Source organism: Leptinotarsa decemlineata, unplaced genomic scaffold, assembly GCF_025532065.1.
Source record: "Leptinotarsa decemlineata unplaced genomic scaffold, Ldec_3_MD MMD2_tig00003798_RagTag_RagTag, whole genome shotgun sequence".
Classification (NCBI taxonomy): domain Eukaryota; kingdom Metazoa; phylum Arthropoda; class Insecta; order Coleoptera; family Chrysomelidae; genus Leptinotarsa; species Leptinotarsa decemlineata.
In genome coordinates this window covers 861,286-878,808 of record NW_027412596.1, presented here as the reverse complement: position 1 = coordinate 878,808, position 17,523 = coordinate 861,286, and positions in this window count along the sequence as shown.

The following is a 17,523-nucleotide window of genomic DNA, read 5'->3' as shown; positions in this document are numbered from 1 at the left end:
AATAACTACTACCTGCATCCTGTTTTTTAGATATGAGGCAACCCAGTCATTGGCTATCCCCCTAATCCCTATTCGGTTAAGTTTTTCAAGAAGTAATTCATGATTAATGGTGTCGAAAGCCCTAGTAAGATCAAAATATAGGCAGACTGGAAATTGCTTCTCATTTAGGTTCATATATACGTGATCACAGAGTTCATTTATCGCAGTAGATGTTGATCTTTTCTGCCTAAAGCCGTGCTGGCAATCAGGAATAATTTTGTGCTGTTCTGTGAATTTACTCAATCTCATATAGTAGCTATAATCAATTATTTTTGCTAGTTGTGATTGCAGACATACGTTTCTGTAGTTTTTTTACTTCATTTTTTGATCCTTTGTTTTTATAGATCGGGACAGATTTTGATATTTTGAGCGCATCCGAATAAATCCCTTCACAGAATGATTTGTCTATAATGTATGATAGGGGATGACATATAATGTCGCTGACAGTCCTCAAGGTTTTTCCATGTATTTCATCTACACCTGGAGTTGGCGTTTTTGTTGTTTTTTTTATAATCTCTTGAACCTCCATTGGGGTTGTCGAGTATAGAAATAAACTATTGTTAAAAAATGATACTAATTTTGTATCTTTTTTCGGCTCGATTTTCTCAATATTTATGAAGGAATCATTGAAGTAATTACCAATTGCTTCCCTATCTGTTATTATATCATTGTTGTTAGTGAGTTCAATTGTATTTCTAGTTTTTGTGATGTTTCTACATTCATTAATAATTTTCCAGCTCTCCTTGTTTACATTACTTGCATTCAAGATTCGTTTATTATTGTACTCTGTTTTATTTTTTTTTATTAGCTCTTCATATAGGTATTTAAGTTGTTTGTATTTGTTTTTTATGACTTCATTATTAGTAGACTTAAATATTTTACACATATCACATACCATTTGATGTAGCTCTTTGATGTCCCTAGTTATCCAGGGTTTGTCCCTATTTTTAGTTGTCCTTACTTTTTTCAGTGGAAATGCATTATAGTAATGAAATTGAAATGTTGTATAGAACATACTGAAACTTTGATTTACATCTGTGTATTTGTACACATCTTCCCATTCTTCGTCAATTAATAAATTCCTGAAAGTCATCAAGTTATCATCTGAATAGTTACGACTATAGGTTTTGTTAATATTCTTACTGTGAAGTGTTGGTAACTCAAATATACACAGTTGAAATCTATGATCTGACAGATGGGTGTCCTCAACACATTCACCTGTAGCAGAAATATTGCTGATTATAACATCTATACCCTTATTGAGACGTGTGGGAGAAGTGATCTGGTTATTCATATTGAATTCGTAAAAGATATTTTTTATTTTTCGTGATTCACAGTGATCAGTTAGTAGATCTACATTTATATCACCACATAGAATGTAGTAGTTGTTTTTTATGTATAAGTTACACATCAGATCATAGATTTCATCTATAAATATATTAATATCACTGTTTGGTGTTCTGTACACTGTTATAATATATAATTGGCAATTTTTACAGTTTGCTTCAAAGGTAGCTATTGTTACTTCGAAGTTTTTTTCTATACATTTATTAAAGGAAAAAGGTTTGAGAAAACAACTTTTCTTTGATAGGATACAGACCCCACCATGGCTATGAATTTCTCTACAGTAATTATTAACTAAATTGTAGTTCGATATGTTCAGGACTTTAATATCTGGTGCTGTAAGCCAGTGTTATGATAGGCATACAATGTCTGGTTGATTGCGATCCATTAGAACTTCTAGCTGTTGAATTTTCCTTGTTGCCATGCCCTGGATATTGAGATGCATAATGGTTAGAGATGATTTCACATTTGTACAGTCGTCCTTTTGTTGCCCTGATACTTTTCCGATATTTTCTTCTGCCTTTTCAGTGATAATCCCTTTCGATAGACAGGTATTAATGTGTTTTGTTCTTAAAAATCCTCCCTTATATGGTCGAAGTGATTTGAATGATGCTGGTGTGAATAGTATTTCTTAAAATCAAAGCGTCTTATAGCTACGCTTTTTGGCTAGTTGTTCGAGTTATACAGTTCATCCTTCAGACTGAAGTCAGCACTAAGCATGAAGCACTTGTTTTGTGTAGTAGGTGTTGTTGTGTGTAGCAGAATATAATCAAGTAGGGCCATTCTACCTCTGATGCGCAATCGAAATATTATTTACAACGAATTCCATGCATTTACGAAGAAGTGCGGCACACAATTTGAGAAACAGAAAGTTTCAATGAGGTTACCTTTGATTTAAGATAGATCAAAGACTTTTTCACAGCTTCATTTGGTATCAAAAACCTAGCGTGAATGCAAGCTGCATAGGTCTTGAAGATCCATCACAAAGCCCACACAAATGTAACTTATGAAGAACATCAGTTTATGAATATCGATACAAGAAAGATTTACAAGTTGTGCTTTGTATTTCTTTTATTTTATTTCAATTTATTCAGGAGAAATTCCATTGCAACCCACTCCGAGAACCAATAAATTCTGAATTAACAATTCGGCCGTTGAAAAAACATCATAAATATCTACAGGATCATAGATGCGAGCTAGATCAGAGAGTTTCTTTCGCTTTCTACATAATTAATTGATAAGATTAAAAAATATGAAAAGATCTCGTTTAGAAGAGATCACCGCAATCCTAAAATTTTCACCTACGAATTGGGATTATTATCATCAAACATCAATGAGTTCTGATTGACATGATCTGGGGGCGAATAAAGAAACTTGGAATCACACGTTGAAAGGCAAGACCTTGTTATAGTCCTTTGCTCGCACAAGTTTCGAGTTTCAAGAATTGTCATTTGTAGGGGTGCGACAGTTGGTTAACAGAAAGATGGATTTTGAACAGAAATAGTTTTTTGTTTTCAGAACGATTTGAGGTCCATTTTCACAGTTCAAATACTACTGTTTGAAATAAATATATAAGTTGTGTTTACAATGTACGGGCTTCAGTTGAAGCAGACCAGACATACATATATCATCGACATAGGTGCAATTCAAAAATACATTTGAAGCGAAAGGAAACTTTTCTAAATGAATGAACGTGCGTATTGCTAGAAATGATGAACAACTGAGCCCAAATAGTACTCCGTTCTAAGTATATTGTAATAAGGATTTATCAGAATTGAACTTCCAATTTTTTTCATTTTGGTATTCTGGTGTAACCATAATTTGAGAAAACATGGACTTTATGTTGGCAGTCATGACTACAACTCCTAATCTGAAATTGAGCAAGAGTGCACAAATATTCTGTTGGAGATTAGGGCCAGTGAACAAAGTATCATTCAAAGGAACATTATTCAAATATTTTGAGGAATCATCATACACTAGCTGTAATGTATCATTTTTGAAGATTGGATGATGTGGAAGGAAATATGAGTTTTCACTCCTTTGTGAAGTTAGGGTCATGTGATTATTTTTTAAGTAATTTTGCATGAATGCAAATCATTCTCTATATGAAATAGAAACTGGAGCATAACGTGTTTTTGGAAAGTATGAACGACGAAAGGCTAGTAATCTTGAATCATCAAACTAAAATTCTTTATTTTTTAAAGGCAATGAAACTATGTACCTACGATTTATGGTGCGAGTTGAATTGACTTGTGGAAACTCTTTGATACGGTCGATAGTAAAACAAAAATAAATTTTGCGAGGAAAATCATAAATGTTACTGGGGTTTTCTTCCCAACACCAAACTGTAATTTCAGCACCTTGACACTTGTCTTGATCACCAAGTGATCATCTTCAAGAGATCTTCAGTTTGGTCTTCCTCTGGATGATCGAAACACGTGTCGAGGTGTTGAAATAACGGTTTGGTGTTGGGAAAAAACTCCAGTAATAATTATTACCACACCAAAGCTTCCAAACAGTGCATCAAAAGAAAAATCATGTTTTACGTCAACCATCAGACTATACCCAAATGTTGTATAGGAAGAGAATTGTCTTGCTGATGTATTTTTTCATTCAACAAAATTATTGATGCCTCAAATTCATTATACCGAACCCAATAAATCTCTAACACCTGAATAAAAAATTTAAAAAGTAAGAATGAATTTATCTAGTGTCCCTGTACTCGTACAACAAAGAAATCATTTGACGCATAAGAAATTAATCTTGATTCTCAAGCCAGTTTTCTTGCGACATACTTTTGTTGAGGTGGGATTAGTGTACGAGCAGCTAGGGACTTTGTATAGTATTTCCGAAGAAACTTTTCTCTCAACGGAGGTGAATTCACGACAAAAAAGGGGACATCATAATCTTTTCATTCTAGCCTACAAATGCGTCACAGTGAAGGTGAGAAAAACTTCTGAACTTGTATATGTTGTTTTCTCTGAGGTAATGCCAGTTGACAAAAATTATTATGTGATGGATCGCCATCTGCATTTCTTTTCTTTCGAGTTGGTTTTTTATTGATGATGAAGTAACCATCTAATCGATTGTGTTCATCCTCTCAGTGTTAAAACAATTCGTCAGTTTTATTGAATAGATATGAGAAACTATCAAATTGAACTATCTACGAATATTTTTGTCAGAAAAAGTACCAAATTACCTGTAGACATTCGTCTCCAAATTTTACAACTCAGAATGTTTTCAATTTAGAAATTCATATTGTTATGAATACTTTCCAAATTCAGGCTATTCTGTCACTAATTTGTCAGATTGTGTACTATTCTATATATATATATCAGAAAAATTTGTTCTATTTGCAAGAGGCATGTATGTGAAATATTCTGTAGGAATGATTTATACATACTCTTTGTAAGACCAAATTCTTCACCACAAATTTATGAATAAATTTTTATTACGATGTCGGTACGTGAAAATATTGGCTCTTTTCACCACCAAAATTTAAAAATTACAAGCTATTATTGTCACCAAATAGGTTTGCCATTATATATTTCCTTGTCTTGCCAAACTTTTTGTTAGGAAATATTCCTTGGAAGCAATTAACAATTTTCATTTTCATTGATTAAGTTTTTCGAAGAAATAAATTACAGTTCTTTCACGGAGGTGTATCAACCAAGCCGTATAACAAAACTATGTTTTGCAATGGTAAAATGAACTGTATTCCATGTGAAACATGAATAAAACATATTAAAAGTATCATTGCTGAACGAGTTATAACATTTTTCTTAGGAATTCTTATTTCTACTTCACTTTTCCTCTAATGATAGTTTTGAAAATATAATTATGTTACATACGTTTGGATGCATAGTGGTATTAGATGAAAATGTATGAATTTCTTTTGAAGTATGAAATTGAACCTGTCGATCTCACATAGTTAAAAATGGTAATTACATCACTGGCAGTGGAGATTTGTTCTCGTTGAACTCATATTGATCAGAGAACAAGAAGAACTGTTTTTTAATGAGATGCAGTTTATAGATTTTTTTATTCTTTATTGGGTGTCAACGAATCTATTCAACATATAGAATATTAGGGATATCAAAATGAGAATTGGTATAGGAGAATGATATGTGAAGAGAATAATATGTTTCAGCATTTTTAGGATTTCTGGGACAACTGTATATTTCTTTAATAATGTCAATTTTTTTTTCTATTGCATCTAGGTGGCCATGATTGGGTGTGAACTAATCTGAGAACCTCACATGGTGTCACGATATTAAAATCGTAATTTTTTCGGTAACTAACATGACAGAAAAGAATGAGACAAACTGTAAAACTACATTTTTGTCACTAACTTCACTTTTTTCAAATGACAACAATTTTTTGAAGAGCACTTTCTGATTGAACTGATCCAATGATACTGATTCGTTTGCGATTGATTCAATAAACGAACATATACCTAATAAATAATAATAAAAAAAATACTGCAACTAGGGACTATGTTAACTATAGTTTTTTGGGAGAAATATTCTTCTCAATGGAGGTGAAATCACGTTGAAAAAAGGGACATAATAATCTTTTCATTCTAGCGTACAAATCCATCACAATTACTCTGATAAGATAGTGAAAGTCTTTTAGGTTTCTTCAAATTTCAGTTCATTTCCCGTTGAAATAATGTTCACTTGAAGTGAAAAAGTGGATATGTTATCAATATTTGTATAATACCGGTAACCTTCAACCCATCAATAATTTTCGTATATGTTGAGAATATTTTGAGGCTACAAGGAATTCGAGAGAAGAAACAGAGTTTCATCTTGAACGATGGGACTAACGTTCATGCTATATTTGTGTTTGATAAAACGAGAGAAATCAGTCAAGAAGTGCAAATAAGTCATGAATTATCAAGTAAAATTTTCAAAGAGCACGGATATCGAACATTGAAATATCTGTTACATACACATGTATATGCTGGCCATAGCAATAGATGGATATCGTTCTCTGATTCGCTGCCTCGACATCATAGATTTTACCCAAATTTTATCAACTTCATTTTACTTCCAAAGAATTAGAATTATTGAATTATGGTACGTAATGGGTCCAACAATTTTCAAGATAGATTTGACATCAGATTCTGAGAGGGTATCATTGTAAACATAATAATGAGGCCAACATGGCGTCAAGGTCAGAGTGTATATACCTTCTCAAGTTTTCTGTAAAACAAAATCATGGATCATCTTAATGATTTGCGTTCAGTAGTTTTATGTTGAATTTACTCCCAACGAGATGAAGCACATCCTCGGAATACTAGAAAGTGCTTATTCATTTATCAATGGAGCATTTCGATAACTTAAGTTATTGCAGCCAATTGTCCTTGCTGCTCATCGAATGCCACTGTGCTTGATTCCTTCATATATGGTTACCTTGAAGTGAACATTTTTTATGCAACACTTCCAGTCACCCTTGAAATGTAAGAAGAGAGAATTGCAACGTATCGAGAGTCTGTGGTCTGTAGGAGATCTCGCGAGCTCAATAATCATCACTTTATTTGATACACTGTACAAAAAATATTTGAAAAGCATGTTCTCTTACGTGACTAGATACTACTTCGCACTGGTTGGCAAAAGCTGATTATTTTGATTCGACTGAGAAGTTAAGTCCCCTGATACACAAACTACATTTTTGAACTTAGAAATATGGAGATTCGACCCTAATATATTCAAGTAAACAACTCAAAATATAAATTTTTCCAAGTGACCTTTATAATCCGCGGATATTCTTTTATATAGTATTATGAAAAAAATTGAATGTTTGGAATATTCTGAAATAAATACAAAACTACCATAAATATTCTACAGTCAGTTTGACATTCTCTCTTGGAAGTTTGAACTGGAGTTCTACATAGATCAGATTTGTAGCACTATCTTCATTACATTACCCTCTGTACCAACCTGGAGAAATATAATTTTGATACTCAGTTTGTTTTCCTTCTTTCTGAATTCTGAATAATAGAACTATCACCTCCTTGTTAACGATATATGTTCCTCTATGTTCTCTATATCTTCTTCAGCTCAGGGCTGACACCTACATTTCTATTCTATTTCTCTTGCATGAGTTAACTAGATGAATATTGATTGATTTTGCTATGTTACATAGCTGATGAAGCTAGGTAACTCGTAGATCCTACAAAAAGTGCACAGAATGAGACATGGCTGTATAAAAAAAAAATTATGCGGGTTGATTCAATATATGGATCTGGAAGGTAGGAATCATGAATTCAATTAGATGGCGGTACTGGTTTATTATCTGTGCTGTAGATAGCTCGATTAGCGAAGACTCTCTTATTGAGATAGTGCTGTAGGTTTTCCAGGGGAATAAGGCTGTCCTGTATCACTCAAGGTATTATTTTTTTGTCATTTCGTGTCGGTTTGTAAGCAAACTACTTGTGGAATACGTTGTTGCGTTTGAAAAGTAAATGTTATTAGAACATAGGCACGAATGGAGAGAACAAACAATATTCGGGATATAAGGTTGTCTCGGTCGTTGCTGTGACTTCAAAATACTGTCCTTCCTAACAAATAATATTATTGATGTAACAAGTTCAGAAGAAACAATTTATGTTTCAAGTTTCAATTTGTACATGAAAAGCATCAATGAATGAACAGACTCCTATATGTCCATTTGCTGTTATATATCTACGTAAGAGCAACATATTTCATCGTCCTCTTTATTAGTCTGGAGGAAATGAGAAAAAATATGTTCAAATCAATCGTCGCGTCGCACCATTTCGAATGTGATCAGTCTCCCTTTCGGTTCATCTCGCGAGGAAATCAATCAACTTCGAAAGCTCCGTAAACGATCCTAGTATGTTTCTCGCAGATAAATCTCGAAATTTTATTCCGCATATATCGAATCCACGTTAGAGGCTTTTCAGCAAATCGACAGAGATACAATGAAGACAAATCGAGTAGAGTCGGAAAAGAGTAGTTCATAACGGAACATTGTACTCGAATACAAAGTGATTCTTTGTTCGTGGAATGATCGTTTTTTTCATACGAGGAGCATAGAGTGTTCGAAAATCTGTGGAATTTGATATGTAGGGAAGTCGTGATATGTAGGACAGTGTGTTGGTGAATTCAAAGATATTTAGTTTTGAAAGTAGGAATATTATGGAGTTCACATGATTTTGAAGGATATTGAAATGTATCAATGTTAAAAATAACTGAAGCACATTGTGTCAATTGTACAAGAAACTGGTGTTTTGAAAAAAGTACGGTGAATTATAACAAGTAATTATTAGAAATGTATTCAGAAATAAATTCTCTTAGTTTGAGCACCTGTTTATTTATTTATTTGTTTATTCAATACATCCAGCAGGCCCAAAAGCCCATTTACAGGTGTATACAATTGGAAATATGATATTTATACATATAGTAAAATCAATTCTGAATGAAACGGAGAATCTCTTTTTTGAATTGTTCGAACGTTAGAAAAAATATATCTACACTAGGAACATCAACACTTCTGGATATAGTAGTTATGGGAGAATGAAAATGATACAGCGTATTGGAAACCGTAATATGAAATGTGCTACAGAATTTATCTGTCCATGTATTATTTTATATGTTGTGGAATTGGCCGCGGTGTTAGTGCGCCCGACTCACGATCGGAAGGCCGTGGGTTCAATTCCCGCCTCGACCAGATATTTTTCTCGAGAAAATGTATCTGGTTGAAGCTGGGATGATTCTGCAACCGTGTTAGGAATCACACGTTGAAAGGTAAGACCTCGTTAGTCCTTAGCTCGCACAAGTTTCTCAACTTCTGAGAGTTGTCGTTCGTATGGGGGCGACAGCTGATTAATGGAAAAACAGATTTTAAATAGACAGATATGCAAAACACATATCTCGGCTTTGCCTGAATTTTTTTGCAGATATCATTTGGAACTCGTCCAACAATTAGTCATAGCTAAAACCCCTCTCGGGATGAGCACCATGTTATTTGAAATGTGCATATTTCAAAAAATTTTTTGGACATTCTCTAAACTAGATATATGTTTCATGTGGGAAGGATTCCAAACGACACTGCAGTACTCTAATTTACTCCTGATCAGTGTTGAGTTAACTGTTTTCAAAGAATGAAAGGTCTTAAATTCCTTACAGTTGCGTATCAAGAAACCCAGACTTCTCATTGAAGTATGTCTGTTTTTTCCATTACCCAGCTGTCGCACTCCTATGAACGACAACCCTCAGAAGTCAAAACTTGTGTGAGCTAAGGATTAACGAGGACTTACGTTCAAACGTGTGATTCCTAACACGGGTTGGACGATAGCAAGTGAAAATCGATCGTTCCGAATAGGGCTTGAATCACCAACCAAGGCCGTGGTCCACTCGAGGCGTCGAACCGCCTGGATACCGACCGCTATGATATTACATTCTGAAAATGATTGGGAAACCGAAGTTTTTGATCAAACAAAACCCCCAGATGGTTTGATTCCGTAATTCGTGTTGAACTTCTACCATTAAGTACATAGTTGAATGTTACTGGTGATATTTCACGTGTGAATGTCATTTATGTTTAAGTACATTTTATTACGAATACATCAATTAGTCAAAGAATTGATCATCTCCTGTAATGTGAAACAGTCTACTTCATCTTGGATTTCACGATATATTTTCATGTCATCTGCAAATAGCAATTTATGAGAACTGATATCATGGTCAATGTCATTTATAAATAGTATGAAAGATAATGGTTCAAGGTTTGACCCTTGTGGGATACCCGAACTCGCTACAAAGCAGGAGGATTTTATAACATCACATTCAACATAAATACGTCGGTAGGATAAATATGATTTCAGGAGCAACTGAATGCCAAAATATTACAGTTTCTTTAGCAGCTGTTGATGTGACACTCGATCAAATGCCTTGCTGAAGTCCATATAGATGACGTCAACTTGACGCTTATTATCAAGTACATCAGAGACAAATTGAACGAAAACACGTAGATTATTTTCAGTACTGTGAGCCTTGATGCTACGTTGAAAGATCGACAGCGAAAAAAGGACATATAAATAATGTCTGATAGTATAATTTCCATTATTTTGGAAAAAAACTACGTTGAAAGATCGACAGCGAAAAAAGGACATATAAATAATGTCTGATAGTATAATTTCCATTATTTTGGAAAAAAACTAATATTGATTTGATTGGCATGTAATTTTCAACATTTGTTACCTTTCCAGATTTGAACACAGGGCAAACTTTTGACAATTTCCATATTTAAGAAAAATGGCTTTTTTTATAATGACCGTTTGGTAGCCAGATGGTTCTATGTGGGTGATTTGTTCACTCACTCGAATTGACTGCCGTGTTGGTCGGTGGTTCAAGCCCTAGTCTGATCGATCGATTTTGACTTGCTATCGTCCAACCCGTGTTAGGAATCACACGTTAAAAGGTAACACCTCCCTAATTCTTAGCTCACACAAGTTTCGACTTCTGAGAATTGTCGTTCGTAGTGTTGCAACATCAGGTTAACGGAAAAACATATTTTTAAAAAGACAGATATAATCTCTAGCGGCACCGAAATGCTACTCATTAATGATTTAACTGTATTTGCTAAAATCCCATCAAGACCACATAATAACTTATTTTTTAGTTTTCTAATAGCTTCAATAATTTGTTGAATTGTAATTGTTGTTGAGTTTTAGTTGTATTATAACTATTTCAGCACAGTTTTTCACTTCACTCATCTGTTCGCGCGTTAGTGGCATGATGAGGATAATTTTCTAATAGATACTGAGTTGAAAACACTGTAAACACGATGATTCGAACCTCTTCACTTAGACACGTCCTTCTCACATAAAACTTACTTGGAATGTAGACGTCACATATAAAAGCAGTAATGTTACTTTTTCAACTGCATTCTTTGTGACATAATTTTTGGCGTTTGCAAAACCAGAGCTCTTTGTCACGTCCAAATTCATAGTTGATTCATGCACATTCCTTCATCGTTGAATTAATATTAGATTTGCAACACAGAGTTCTTATTCATCACAATCTTTTTCATGAGACTTCATTATGTTTCAGTAAAGTATTGTTATTGTTCTCTTCCAAATAATTTTTAAACTCAGCTTATGTTCTTGTCCTTAGCTCTTAATAATGATTCATTACATTTTATTCAGCAGCTGCAAAAAATTATTCTCATTGGAGTTTTTATGATCTCTAAATAAAGACTTTTTTCTCACGGGTCGTTTTGTTGATTGTATATCGATAAGTTTAAGAAAGCTTTCTACCTGGAAAATCCTAACTCTCGTCCTTCTAAGATCAATAGGTCAGATTTTGTTATAATTTTAAAATCATTTTTACTGATCTCATCTAATTCAACAGAACGTATGGCATTATTATGCATGACTCTTACAATTATTTCATTTGAAGCCATGATTCATTGTCTTCATATAACGCAATCACAAATAAGAAATGCTTATACAAAATTGATGCAGGAATGTATGTAACAGTTATTTGCTGAACCAATTTGAGCTTGACCTATCAGCACTGAAAGTCATACCTCATTACTTAGAGAACTTCAACAATCTTCAACCATATAACGGCCTATCTCGAAGATGTCAAAATCACTCGTTGCAAACAATTACTCTAAAAAACAACTGAAAAATTTTCTGAAACCTATTTTGTAGTTTTCTTATGATAATTTAGGTTGGTTTATTTTAAAAGCTTCGTTAGTCCTTAGCTCGCACATGTTTTGACTTTTGAAAGTTGTCGTTTGTAGGGGGGCGATAGCTGGTTAACGGAGAAATAGATTTTAACAGATAGTAACATATTATTCTGTACAAATATTTTTAAAATTGAATGAGTATTGCAAATACCTTCATTTCATTCCAACAATTAATAAAAATCAAAAACTTATCTATTCTTAGAGATAATTCCATGATTTCAGTGGAATGTTTAATGATTTTCATTCCCGCATATTGCTCAATTAGATTTGAATAAAATATATTCTGGTATATACATACAGTGTGGTACAATTGATGTTATAAATATGATTTTTATCTACCTTTTTTGGGTATTTGTTACCTTCCACAATCTGAAAAATATAAAAATTATAATGGAGAACTTTATACAAGTGTAGAAGGGAAAACTTTTTAGTTTACCCCGAAACTGATAATAAAAAACTGAAAAACCCTCTGAATAATGGAAACTTGCCTGATGTTTTGAATAGCCATGTAGCCATGTAGCCATGCACTTCTAAAATCAAAACGAGTATGAAAAAATCATATAAAATGAAACCCTGGATCACACAGGGGTTAATAAGATCCATAAAACATAGAGAAACACTCAAATCAAAATTGAACAAAAATTCCAAAAAACCGAATTTAAGCAGTACATAAACGAATTGAATAAGTTAATAAGACTAACTAAAAATGAATTCATTAAGAATAAGCTAACTGAAAACTGTGGTATCTATAAGAGAACATGGGAAATAAAAAATGAAGTAAGTAATAAACCGAGTAAACAAAAAACATAGGTGATATAGAAAAAAATGAGAAATTACTTACAAACAACAAGGACAAATCAGAAGCTTTCAATGAATATTTTACGAATATTAGTTTAAAAATGTCTGAAAAAATCGATAAAACATCAACTCCACTACCGGGTTTTCTGAAAGACAAATCTGTTGGCTCAACAATTTACCTTACACCAACAAACGAAAATGAAATCACAACAGTTATCTCTAAATTGAAAAACAATTGTGCTCCTGGACCAGACGGACTAAAAACACAATTCATAAAGCAGTACCATCGCTACTTATTAAAACCATTAGTTCATATAATCAACTTGATATTTGAGGGAGGCACACTACCAACACAAATGAAAGAATCCATAGTGAGCCCCGTTTTTAAATCTGGAGATAAAACAGAGTTAGGTAACTATCGACCAATATCCGTGATAAACAATTTTGCCAAAATATTTGAGCATATTTTAAAAAATCGACTGATTGAATTTTTTGAGAGAAATAAAGTTATAACTGATAGACAATTTGGCTTCATCAATAAGAGTAGCACTGAATCAGCAATATTAGATTTCTTCAAAGAAACAACAAAGGCCTTGGAAAATTCGGAGAAATGTTTAGCGGTATTCTTGGACTTGACCAAAGCCTTTGATATAGTTTCACATAATAAGCTTCTTGATAAACTATATGACTATGGTATTCGTGGACCCGCCTTTGATGTTCTGAAGAATTATTTGTTCCACAGAACTCAATGTGTGAAAGTGGGTAAAGAAAAGAGTGTGAATCGTGATGTTTCAATGGGAGTTCCACAGGAAACGGTCTTGGGCTCTATACTCTTTTTTTTTATATATATATATATATATATATATATATATATATATATATATATATATATATCAGCCAGATAATCAAAAACTAAGCAACCACGTGTCAAATTGTAACAAAGTACTCTGTAAATGTCCAACCATAGAAAAAGTATCACAATTCAAATATCTCGGTTTATTCTTGGATCAGCATCTGAGACGGGATGTACATGCTTCATTTGTTGTGAAAAGACTTAGACAACTTACTCACAAAATATATAGCCTGAGAGATATTCTGTCAAGATCAAATCTGATGCTGATATATAAATCTCTAGCAGAATCAATCATAAGATACTGCAGAGCAGCATGGGGCGGAATGTCTACTAATATATTGGGCAACGTACAAGTCACTCAAAATACAATTATTAAAATAATATTCAAGAAACATAGACGATTCGATACAAAGCAGTTGTACAATGATACCAAATTATTGAATATCAGAAGTTTATATGCCTATCACTGCCTCATCTGGATGTATTCCAACCTGTCTTCGTTCAGCATCAATAAGACAAAAAACACAAGAAATGTTGAGAATCAAAATATTAATATACCTCTATTCAGAAAAAGCCATACCCAAGGAACACTTTTCTTCTTTGGACCCAAGCTATATAAAGCAATATTTCTAGATATAAAGCAAACACGAATTTTTAGAAATTACAAAATGCTCGTTATGAAATTTATTGAAACAAATAGTTCCTTAGTGATATACTTATTGCAAAACATGTAAATACTTGTCTCCCCTTCAGTTTTTCGAAACAAATAACTACTAACGAAATATCCAATCTCCAATAATATATGTCAACCTGTAGACACTAATCATCAATTGTTTAAATACTAACATAAATGTATTGTTATGATCTGTCGGAAAACTTATATAAAAACTAATATGTATATCATGACGAAGTAGGAATAGAGCACAAGACAAGCCATACTGCGCTTAGGTGACTATTTCTGCTTTGAAAAGGTAATATTGTATTGAAATTGTGATGTAAATGTTTTTGAAGATGAAAAATCTAAATAAATCTGAATCTGAATCTGAGAAAGGAGACACAAGGGTAGAGGAACAAGAAAGAAAGTTACCTATGAACATGAATGAACTTTTTGAGAAATTGGAAGAATGAGAGAAGAAGAGATGGAAAGATTGAAAATAATAAGAAAAGAAAAGGTAGAAAGCACTAAAGAAGAGATCAAAAAATCAGAAAGAAAACGACGGTCCTAGGTACACATCTCATGATGTATAAAATTTCTCCTGATACCCGTCCTAAATAGCCTCCACTCTCCTTAACTAGCTGGTTCAGGCCATCATCGTGAAAAAGTTTTCAATGAAAAATTATGGATACTAATAAACAAGAACATTCCCCCGAAGGAAATGTAGAAGAAACTCAGCAGATAGTAGACACAAGAGCAGAGGAACAAGCAAGAAAGGCACATATGAACATGAATCAACTTTTTGAGAGATTGGAAAGAATGAGAAAAGAAGAGATGGAAAGATAGAGAAAAAAAGGAAAGAAGAGGCGAAAAGCACTAAAGAAGAGATAAAAAAACTAGAAAGGAAACAACAAGATGAGATGGAAAGATTGGAAAAAATAAAGGAAAAATGCACATTTCTGATTCATTTATGTTCAGAAATTAATTTGGCAGTGGCTGTCACCAGATGCAGATTTCTCCACATCAAATTTTGAATATCAAGGCAGGTCCAAAAAACTGTAGGTTTTGTGCCGATCGCACGAGGACCGGTATTTTTGAAACCTAACTACACCGTGTACCTTTTTGAGATGGTTTTTCTCCTGAGTTCTACTCTAGAACGAGGCAGGAGGTTAAAAGCCTTTCAACTATCCTGGAATGCTGCGGAACTTACTCGAATAGTGAGTCAATTAAAACAACAAGAAACTTCAGATCAGGCTTATATTACAAAACAAATAAAATGAATAAAAAGGTATGTTCATAGACTTTAACAAATGCTTGGGTAAAAATATAACATGAGAATAAAACAAAAGCAATGAGCAAAAATGTTCAAAGGTGGTATAAAATTTAACAAGAAAGCACGTCTAAAATTGCTGATCAAAAATTATCTCTTCATCAACTTGTGAAATGTTATATATTCCCCCATTAGGTAGACTTCCAACTTACACGAAAAAGTAAATTGCCTTATTCGAACTTGGTGGACATTTTGAAGTGAGTATTTGAATAAGCGTGGCCGGCGTTAAGTTTTTTAGCTTTCAACCCGTGTGTACTAATTTTTATATTTACACATATGGAAGAGGTGTAATGTAATTTATTGCCCAGCTTATATTATCTCCAAGACGTACTCAATAATAAAATAATTATTAGAAAATCAAAATGACATCCTTTCTCTCTGAACCGACATGGGGGTTAGTAAAATTCCAAATAGACTCACGATACTATACTGGGTTCTGGACTCTCACTCAGGTACGGTATCCATGTGAAATACCGATCCTTTTTAAGTGTCAGCAAACGAAACAACAATTAACTCATTGACCGCAATATACCCTTGTCGCAACTCTCCCAATTAACTCTCAATCGCAGAGGAATCTTTTCGCAACTGACTTTCCTTCTGACTTTCGTAACTTTTCCATCGCAATTTACTTCCGCGATCGACTTCCCGCAACTGTCAGATCACTCCATAACTCTTCCCACTCAAGACCTATATCTTCTTTTCATCGAAGTCATTGGTCAGTTTTTATTTTGAATGAATTTTTGAGACCACCTATTCAGATATGGCCCACCTTCATGTCAACGACGCTGAAATGCAAACTACGAGTTTGCATTTCAAGAACTTTGGACCCTGAAACCAACTATCTTCTATATTCAAATTTGTTTTCTTGGTGCTTCTGGTGGCTTCGTCTGCTACATTCATACTGAAAGGTACCCAATACCAATCAGAGATGTTAGAATTTTCCTGAATTTCTCCCATTCTATGTGCAACGAAAGTCTCAAAACGTTTGGTCTCTGATCTCAACCTACAGAGAACTATTCTTGAATCTGACCAGAAAAATGTTTTATTGATTTCAAGTGAGTGTTCCTTTTTGATGTGTCTTGCTAAACGAGAATCTATCACCGCTGCTTGAATTTCCAGACGTGGTATTGTCAATGGCTTTATTGGGGAAACTTGTGTTCTCGGCATTACCAAGGATACTTTTGTGATACCTGCAATGTGAATTCTGAAATATCCTACTGCACAAAATGCCTGCTCACTGGCATCACAAAGAAGTATTTTGGATTATTTCAAAGCTATAACATCTTGGTATTTTCAATTGTTCAATTTGTTTCAAATCACTGATCAATTCCAACCATTTTTCATTCAATTCAATAGGAATTTTTTCATCCTAATTTGAACCGCTTTTCCATACTTCTTGTATCAATATTTTCCCTTTAATTACGTAATGTCCCACTAAACCTAGAGGATCATAAAGTGACATCACTACTTCCGAAATATCTCTTTTTGTAGGAAGAATCTTACCAATCAAAATATCTTCATTAACTTTGTGGAAATTTAATGAAAAATTAAAATATCTTCTTTGGGCATCCACTTCATTCCTAAAACTCTCTGTGAACCGTTGTCATCCAGTATTTTATCCCTGAGTGACTCTGGAATTTTTTCCAAAACTTCTTTTGAATTGCAAATCCATCCTCTTAACTGAATACCACCTGACTCATGTATTTTTATTACCTCTTCAATGAGTTTTGTTGTTTCAGCGCTTGTAGAAACACTATCTAGGTAATCATCCATAAAATGACG